The following is a 9,334-nucleotide window of genomic DNA, read 5'->3' as shown; positions in this document are numbered from 1 at the left end:
GGTCTTCATTTTCAAGAGGGCAAGACTGGGCTTCCTCCTATGGTGGCGGACACGTTCCCAGAGGGAAGGCCCCAGTGCACAAGCCCTTATCAGGCCTCTACTCCGGTCACATTTGCTGACATCCCACTGGTGAAAGCAAGTCCCATGGCCACGTCTCCAATGAACGTGAGCCGGGCCCATACCAGGAGGCGGGTGTCATGGAGGGCCATTGATCATAACAATCCACCACACAGGATCACCGCTCATTGAGTCCTCACTATGTCCCAGACACTCGGCTAAGCATTTCACATATGTTACGTTATTTAATTTATCAACATCCCAGTTGCAGTGGGTGCCTTTATCCACATTTTACAGGTAGGAAACTGAGGCTCAGCAGGTTTGAGCAACATGCCCAGGATCCCGCAACTGGTAGATAATAGTGCCAGGATTCACGCATGGCCCCGGCTCCCTCTAAAGCTTGTGTTCTGAAACCGCTAATTATACCTCTCACAGAGTGTTAGAGGAAGGGGAAGAGATGGAAGATTCTACTACCTGCAGTGCCTTGAATTACCCTCAAGAACAACCTCTGGCTGCTGTCTCAGAGGCCTAAAGAAATAAAGCAGGGGCTAAAGGAACTAGGCAGCCCAGCTTGAAGCAGTTTGGCGTGCCTTGCCTCTCCAAGGGTCGGCCTTAGCATGAGGAGCCAGAGAGCTAGAAGTCAGACAGAGTCTGGCGTGACCCATTAGTACATACATTACGCCAGCTCTGAAGTTGTTGGAAGCTGATAAAGAGCATGAAACCCATTGAGATTTTAGCAATATTTAATTTCCCCTTTTGCCCAGTTCCGTGTTTATTTTTAAACCCCACACACGAAGAAGCACAGATATTAGACAAATTACATATTTCAACCAGCAGATAAAGTCCATGAAAGCGATCGCTGACAAGCTCCAGCAGAATGGGAACGCCCTTATCTTTCTCAGGAAAACGGGGTCTGGCTTGGAAAGTGAGCATCTCCATAGAGCAGCAGAAACCCTCTCATTAGATAAAAATCTCATTAATAATTCTTTTCTCAAACAGGGGGAGAAGAAGAAAAGATTTGTTGAGATGGAGACGGCAGAGGCAGATAGCGGCAGTCCCTGGCTGCAGCCCGGATGATTTGGAGGAAGGCACGAAAGGTTACGTGAATGAGGCTCGTTAATATTCAAGGCGGCATCTGGTGCTATGTTGCCAGGAGACAGTAATGAGAACAGAGCATCTTCCAGGTCTAATGGCACTGCGGCTGCCACATCAATCCTGCCATCCCCAGAAATGAGATCTCTATCATTTGCAAACAGGGAAGCTTTGGAGGCTTGGCTGTCATTCCAGAAGGTCACTAAAAGATATGCAGATGAGAGGCCCATATTTCCTGGGCTGACACCAGGTTCCCTCAACAGCTCTGCCTTTTCAGGGACACGGTCTGACAAGCCAACTTATAAAAGGGTTACTTCTGTAGCTGGGTATTTGCTCTCGATCCTCAGTACATTTTGCCAAGTTCTGGCTCCTGGATTGGATGTCCCTCCAAATATCTGCTCCATGCCCTTCTTTGGAGGAAGGTAGCCTTGTAAATCTTGTACTCTCATAACTCATCTGAAAGTTGTAGCTTCTTCAACTGTAAAGTCCCAAAGAATAGCAATCCAGAAAAGTCATCATAACCCCTTAGCCCTGGATCTCAGGAGCAGACCCTGAGACAAGGATTCCACATGAAGCGTTTGTTTCTTCCCATTAGTTAACAGGCTTCGTAAAATAGGAGAGATGTCCCAAGATCTTTCTCGTCTCTGCAGCCTCCCTCAAAGGGCCAGAACTTTTCCTTCTACGTGTTTAGAGGCTGGGTGGATGTGAACTCTTTTTACATTTGTGCCATACTTTCCCACTTTCTTAACACTTTCAAATACACTCTCTCATGTTATCCTCACCACAACTTGATGATTAAATTGTTCAAAAACTATTTATTCTATACTTGCTACATGCCGGGGATGAGGATACAATGGCAAACAAAAGTAGACAAAGCCCTCACCCTTATGGAATTACCACTGGGGTAGCCTAGGAGACAGACAACAAATACAGAGATCAATTCACTCATTCATACATTGAACCAAACAGTTATTGATTACCTAGTGTGTGCCAGGCATCCTTCTAGGCACTGAGGATACAGCATGAAATGGGACAAAAAATCCTGTTCTCTTGGATATTACTTCTTAGTAGGGGACAATGAAAACTTAGAAACCTGTCATAGGTGGAAATAAATACAATGAACTAAAATAAGAAGGAATAGAATGGTTGGGGACAGTTGTGCTATTTTATCAGGTGATCAGGGGAGGTGGCATCGAGCAGAGACGTGAAGACATCACACAGACATGTCCATGTTGGCCCCTGAGAACCAGTGGAGAATATCTCTTCCCAACTCCGTGTTCAGGGACATCATGTTCATAGAAGGAGTTACACACTAGCAACCATCAAATGCTATGAATCAGGAGATTATTTTTTTTCCAGAGATTCAGTCATTAAGCATTTACCAATACCTAACTTCCATTAGTTTCTCCCATTTGTTTCATAGTCACTTTTCCACAATTTTCACCAGTTTGTTAAAATGTTATATAAGCCCCCAAGTCTAACCATTTGTTTGAGTTTTCATTTCCATGCATGTAAAAATATTAACATCAATAAAAGTTGTACCTTTTTTTCTATTAATGTGCCTTTTGTCAGTTTAATTTACAATCCCCAGGTACTGAACCTAAGAGGGTAGAGGAGAAGTTTTCTTGGTCCTCAAAAAATTCCAATAGCTCCCCAGTTTTCTCATAAGTTAAAACAGGAGCTAATGACTCTAAGATGCCTTCCAATCCAAATACTCCACAGATTTTTAAAAAATCATATTAGGATCACTTCTCAGTAATGAACTCTACTCAGTGTTTTTATGGAGGAATGTATTTATTTATTTATATTTATAAACATTCAAACAGAAGATGAAGTTCCAACTCTTTTTCCATGACCTCTCCTAGTTCAGCCTGACCTGTGACATTGGAAGATGAATGGTCACCTCACCCTTTAGCCTTCACCAGGTTTGTTCCAGCCACAGAGATGTACTTTCTTCAGGAAGTAGAAAGCAGCAAGAAATATTCCAATTAGGTCACAGCAGAGGAGATGGGGGCTTGGCAGAAAGGAAATTAAACGTGGTAAATATATGCAACCAGGAATGAACCAAAGATGTTCAGGTCTTCCTCCTGAAGAGGAAAGGTACTATAATTCTCTATTTCATATCTCCTTTTTGAAACGGGGGGAGCAAGACTATGCCCCTAAATACACACACATGCACACATGCACGCACTCCCCTACCCAGCAGCTCTAATAGAGTATTACTGGTATTGCAGGTATTACAAGATTGGTTAACTGACTACCAGCCAATTCACAGAGAAAAACCAGCCATGTTAAGATCTATATTCCCCACACAGCCACAAAGATGAATATGTGGTTCTCACACAAGGAAAAAAAAAATTCTATTGACTTCTCTAAATTAGAATGCTAACTGCTTGAAAATTAACAACAGCTCCCAAAATTATAGATTTAATGTCAGATAATATTTTGATATTTAAGTACCATTTTTTCTCATGAACTCCAGTTCCTTTTTTTTTATTTAGAAATGCACATACTGGCCGGGCGCGGTGGCTCACGCCTGTAATCCTAGCACTCTGGGAGGCCGAGGTGGGCGGATCCTTTGAGCTCAGGAGTTCAAGACCAGCCTGAGCAAGAGCGAGACCCCATCTCTACTAACAATAGAAAGACATTATATGGACAGCTAAAAAATATATAGAAAAAAAAAAAAAATTAGCCGGGCATGGTGGTGCATGCCTGTAGTCCCAGCTACTCGGGAGGCTGAGACAGGAGGATTGCTTGAGCTCAGGAGTTTGAGGTTGCTGTGAGCTAGGCTGACGCCACGGCACTCACTCTAGCCTGGGCAACAGAGTGAGACTCTGTCTCAAAAAAAAAAAAAAAAAAAGAAATGCACATACTGTACCATGCCATACTCATTCTCCTGCTGACTAGTGTTAGTTTATTAGAACATTTCAGATTTTAAGTACCCAACAGGTGTAGTACTGAAAGAAAGCTCAAAAATATATCAACAGGAAATAACACAGTGCAGTTAGACTAATAGCTATTTCAGCCAGTTTGATACAATGTCTGCAATTAGGTGAGGGTTCTATGAACATTAAAAGGGAGAAACAATTCTGAGTCTCTTCAGAGGATTTATTCACAATCTTAATACCTAGGAGTCTGTCCTGTACAGAATATTTTTGTCTTCCTGCCCCATGCCAGTGACCTTCATGCAAGACAAATATTGACAATGGATTCGGATTATTCAATCTATTTGAAGCAACATGGAGAAGAATAAATTTGCAAGTAACTATTGATAATGATGTTTGATACTCACTTCATGCGTGAAGATGGCAGTGGGCCACAGTTGATTTCACGGGTTTGTGTGAAACCCTGAAGCTGAGACCATAGGGAACACCGCAACACTGCTACTCAGTCTGCTGATGGTTTTATGTTTTATGAATAAAAATATAAAAAGTTTTATATCAAGACCATCAAAATGTGGGTTTTCCCAATGGAAACCTGGGTTGGGCATCTGAAGCCTGGACATGCCCCTTAAAGGCAGTATGAGAGGAAAGCTTACAGAACATGATGAAAGTTGGGGTCCCACCTACCCCAACCCCAAGACAAACGTGCATATAGGTAGTTTATTTGGAAGGTGACCACAGGAGGCATCAGGTGGGGAGGGGAAGGTGAGACAGGAGGGAAGGAAGCGATGATAGTTGGAGTCCTCTGAAAAAGACAGGATGCAAGAGATTTGAGGAAACCACTTGTGCGTAAAAGTGGGAATATGAGGACTGTTCCGATGGACCTGCAAGTCTCACCCTGCGGAGGAAGGAGAAGGAAGAAGGGTGGGCTGGGGAAAGTCTTCGACGACAGTAAAGTTCTGAGAAAGTTTTGTCAAAGTCGGTGAGGAGTGATCCTTCCGCCAAAATCGGCATTCAGGGGAGCTTGTGCCTCCCAAGAATGGGCCTGCCTCACTGTCCCTGCTGTGCTGTGACATTGGCAAGGAACGTGGGAAGCCAAAATGCGAAACCAACGCAGGGATGGAGATCAGAGCGCATTCCCGGGCACCGTCTTTCCCACCCCCTGTAGCCAAGACACGTGAGAGGCGCGTTCTCACAGATACTGAAAAACCACGTAAGTCAGTTCAGGTGGTGGAAGGTTAATGAGCAGCGTCCAGACCTGGGCAAGCAGAGCTCACAACTACTGGCAAACTCCGGGAGACTGCGCAGAACGCACACCGGAGGTGCCACATCTAAGAGGGGAGGAAGCTGGGGTATTTCTTGGCTGTGGGCTGTTCCTGAGGCATGAACGCCCCCCACTTTGCAGCCTGCCCTGCACATAGGCCAAGCCTGCTCCTGCAGCCGCAGAGAGCCCTCAGGGTGCAGCCCAAGAGGCTGCTAGGAGGAGCAGAAAGCCGTCTGCAGGCTCAGAGCAGCAGGCACTGAGGGAGCGAGGCCGGGCATGGGGAGCGCCCTGGTTGTCCCGGGCACCCCACAAGAAAGGGGAAAACAGAACGTGCAGACAGCATGTCATCTGCCACGGGCACATCGTGGTGACTGGATATCTCAAAGGCCTTCGTTCCAGCAGGGGCAGCCCAGGGCTCTGGGCAGCGTGTGCAAGTCACTATCCCAGGTAAGAAGGGAGCCGGCAGCGTTCAGGGCAATGGCTCCGGTCACAGTGAGGAGACTGACAGCCACCAGTCCCTCAGAGTCACTGGCCAATGGGTCACTTAGAATAAAATGTGGGAGAAAAGCTTCCAAATGAATGCCAAGGTGGCAGACACACATGCAGACACCACTAACAATCACAGCTCCTGTTGGCCATGCCTGGGATGCCACCCGTGTTGCCAATGTCCCTACATCCTCACTGAGCTCAGAGCTTAGTCTGAGGGATGGCTTTGGTCAGCCTCATCCAGAGAGACATTTAGTGAGAAGGGTGGGCAGAGAGAACGTCACACGTTCCCAAGGTGGCTTTGTGACTTCCCAGCAGTGGTAGGAACTTCCAGAGCATAACGTCTCAATTAAATTAGAAGTTCCAATGCCATATTAAAAGCCAAATATAAATGTTTTAGGTCATCCTCTGTTGCTTATTGTTCATTTCATCATCGATTAACGAATTGAAATGATTCATTTCCATTAATGTATCTGAATAATTCAGAGATATTGTCCCAAAGTAGAAATTTCCAGTCATTGCCCTTCTCTGCCTTGCTTCCTTTTTTTTCCCCCCTGATTCAGTAGTAGTCTAATTGCAGATGTCAGAAGCCCCCCTATGTTAAACAGAAAGGGGTTCACTACAGAGAAGCAGGTGCTTGCAAAACCACTGGAAGGACAGGAGCAGGGCCCAGGACGGGGTGTCCAGGCGTGACTCCCAGAACAGGCAGCTGCTGCCTCAGCCATGCTCAGGAACCGCCGTCACAATGTGAGCTCACCTCGCCTTTGGTCCATCCTGATAAATGTGTTCCTCATGTCCCACCTTCTGAGAGCCTGGGACCTCTGCTCCACAGCTGCATACAAACCACAATCTGCCATGACCATGCTTCCCTGTAGAAATACAAGAGGAGCCAGAGGATAACAGTGTCTGTCCCACAACTCCTACAGATGTCTGCTGGGAAGTAACATGGTCCCCAGGTGCCAGGGAATCTGGTAAATGTAGGCTTTCTCTTTGCTCCTGTATCAATAAGGCTAAAGAGGGGTGAAATGGAGCTGAGTGGGCCCAATGGGAATGTCTGCTCCACCTTCCTTCATTTGGAAACTTTTCATACTAAAGTAGAAATGACTGATAGAAGTCAAGTGCTACTCTTTCCAGATAGATCCATATAAACTGAAAATAAAAAACAGCAGGACTTTTTATTGAATGAAAAAATAATAAGCTTCAGGATGGTATTTAAAACTATACCATATTATAGAAAAACTGTATGTGCATATATATATGTGTATGTTTGTGCATGTGTGTGCATGTACCCACATATGCATGTGCAGAAACATATATGCTTATGGATTTATGTGTGTGTTCACATACATAAATACAACATAGAAAAGGTCTAGGATACACACACCACCCATTAACACTGATTAACTCTGGGTGTAGAAACAAGGGATAATGTGAAAGAGAGAAATTTTCAATTGTTCAAGCTTTATAATGTTTGAAAGTTTTTTAAAGAACATATATTACTTCTTGTGATTTTTTAATGTTAAAAAGTCTTGAAACCATATCGTCTGGGAAGCGTTGTGGCAGGTCTTCTGGGAGTGGTCACATGGGTATCTACATATGTAAAAATTCATCACACTGTTCACTTAAGGTTTGAGTAGTTTGCTGTATGTGATTTATTCTTCAATAAAACAAAATTTAAAACTAACCAACAACTTAAGCGAAACAGGAAAGATACAACACGCTCAGTCACTTGGGAGACAAGAGAGAACTCATGGCAGCCACACCTAAGTAACATCAAGTTATGTGCCCTTAAGCAAGTTACTTAAGCTCCTGAAACTCAGTTTTACTCGTCTGTAAAATGGGTATAATAATGGTAGCTCTCTCAGTGTTATGGTGAGAATTAAATGAATTAATTTATAAAAATTGTTACAATATGGAGTCATTGTTGTTCTTACCCATTGGAGGATGTATATTAGTTTTCTAAGGCTACTGTAACAAATTGGCACAAAGTAGGTGATTTAAAACAACAGAAATTTATTTTCTCCAAATTCAAGAAGCCAGAAGTCCAAAATCAAGTTGTTGGCAGAGTTGGTTCCTTCTGGATACTCAGAGAGAGAATCTACCCCTTGCCTCTCTCCTAGGCTCTGGTGGTTACCGTTGGCATCCTTTGGCTTGTAGATACATTACTCCAACCTCTGCCTCCATCCACATGGACTTCTTCCCTGCGTGTTTGCCATCTTGTGTGCCCTCTCCTCTTTTTATAACGACACCAGTTATTGGATTCAGAGCCCACTTAATCCAGTATGACCTCAACTTAACTAATTGCACTGATTGCATCTGCAAAGACGCTATTTCCAAATAAGATCACATTTTGAGGTTCTAGGTGGACGTGAATTTTGGAGGGACGTTATTCAACTCCCTGCAATAAGGCAGTTTTATTCAGCTCTAATGCTCATAAACATTTAAGCATGCTGGATGTGGTGGGGCACACCTATAATCCCAGCACTTTGGGAGGCTGAGGTGGGAGGATCTCTTGAGACCAGGAATTCAAGACCAGCCTGGGCAACATAGGGAGAACTCATCTCCACAAAACATAAAAAAAAAAAAAAATAGCTGGGCATAGTGGCACATGTCTATAGTCCTGCTACTCAGGAGGCTGAGGCAGAAGGATCACTTTAGCCCAGGAGTTTAAGGCTGCAGTGAGCTATGAATGTGCCACAGCACTCCAGCTTGGGTGACAGAGCGAGAAACCTGTCTTTAAGGAAAAATTAAATTAAAAAAAACCCCAAACATGTAAAGGGCAAGGGTGGGGTGGGGATGGTCTCAGTCTTCCAAGAGGTAGCCAGGAATCAGAAACCCTGACTACCCAGTATTTATGGACTTTGCCTTATTGTTTTTAATAAAAAATAAAGTGCCAAGTGAAGATATAACACAAAACTCTTATGACTTTAATCCAGCCTGATATCTTGACAGCAATATCATTTTATATAAACAAAATGCAAACTTTTCACAGCAACCAGTAATAAACAAATACTATGACTCTCCTGGGTCTTGTGTAAACTCTCTGTTTCCCTCGATTTTAATAGGCAAGACTGGCCTCTGCGATACGTGAGGTTGTTTTTCAAATGTGCCACTAGAGGGAGAAAAGGTTGTATGTTTGTTTTCAGAGTGCATATCGCAGGATAATGAGGTTTTCTTTGTGCAATTACTACAAATATGAGCTCCATGTTTGTGATTGCAGGGTAATTTCATCTTAATGTTGATGATGCAGACCATACCACAGAGCAAAGCGAAATGGCATAAATCACAAGCTGTGTTCCTATTAAAAGCATATTGTTTAGACAGAGACAGGAATCTATAACAATTCAAAAGCCTTCTTTAATCACTAAAGTTCAAATGCTGTCTTTAAAATTGGACTTTTGCAGCGTGAGGATGGGCATTGCATTATATATGGAATGGCTTCTAAGAAAAACCTGTGCTGCAGTGATTTGAGAAGATGGAAGACACAAACCGAAAGACTACAGGATTTACTGTTTGGAGTCCGAGGTGTGACCTCTCAGCTCTGTTTTTCTTC

Source organism: Eulemur rufifrons, chromosome 20 (assembly GCF_041146395.1).
Source record: "Eulemur rufifrons isolate Redbay chromosome 20, OSU_ERuf_1, whole genome shotgun sequence".
NCBI lineage: Eukaryota > Metazoa > Chordata > Mammalia > Primates > Lemuridae > Eulemur > Eulemur rufifrons.
Note: the sequence above shows the minus strand (reverse complement) of the source record.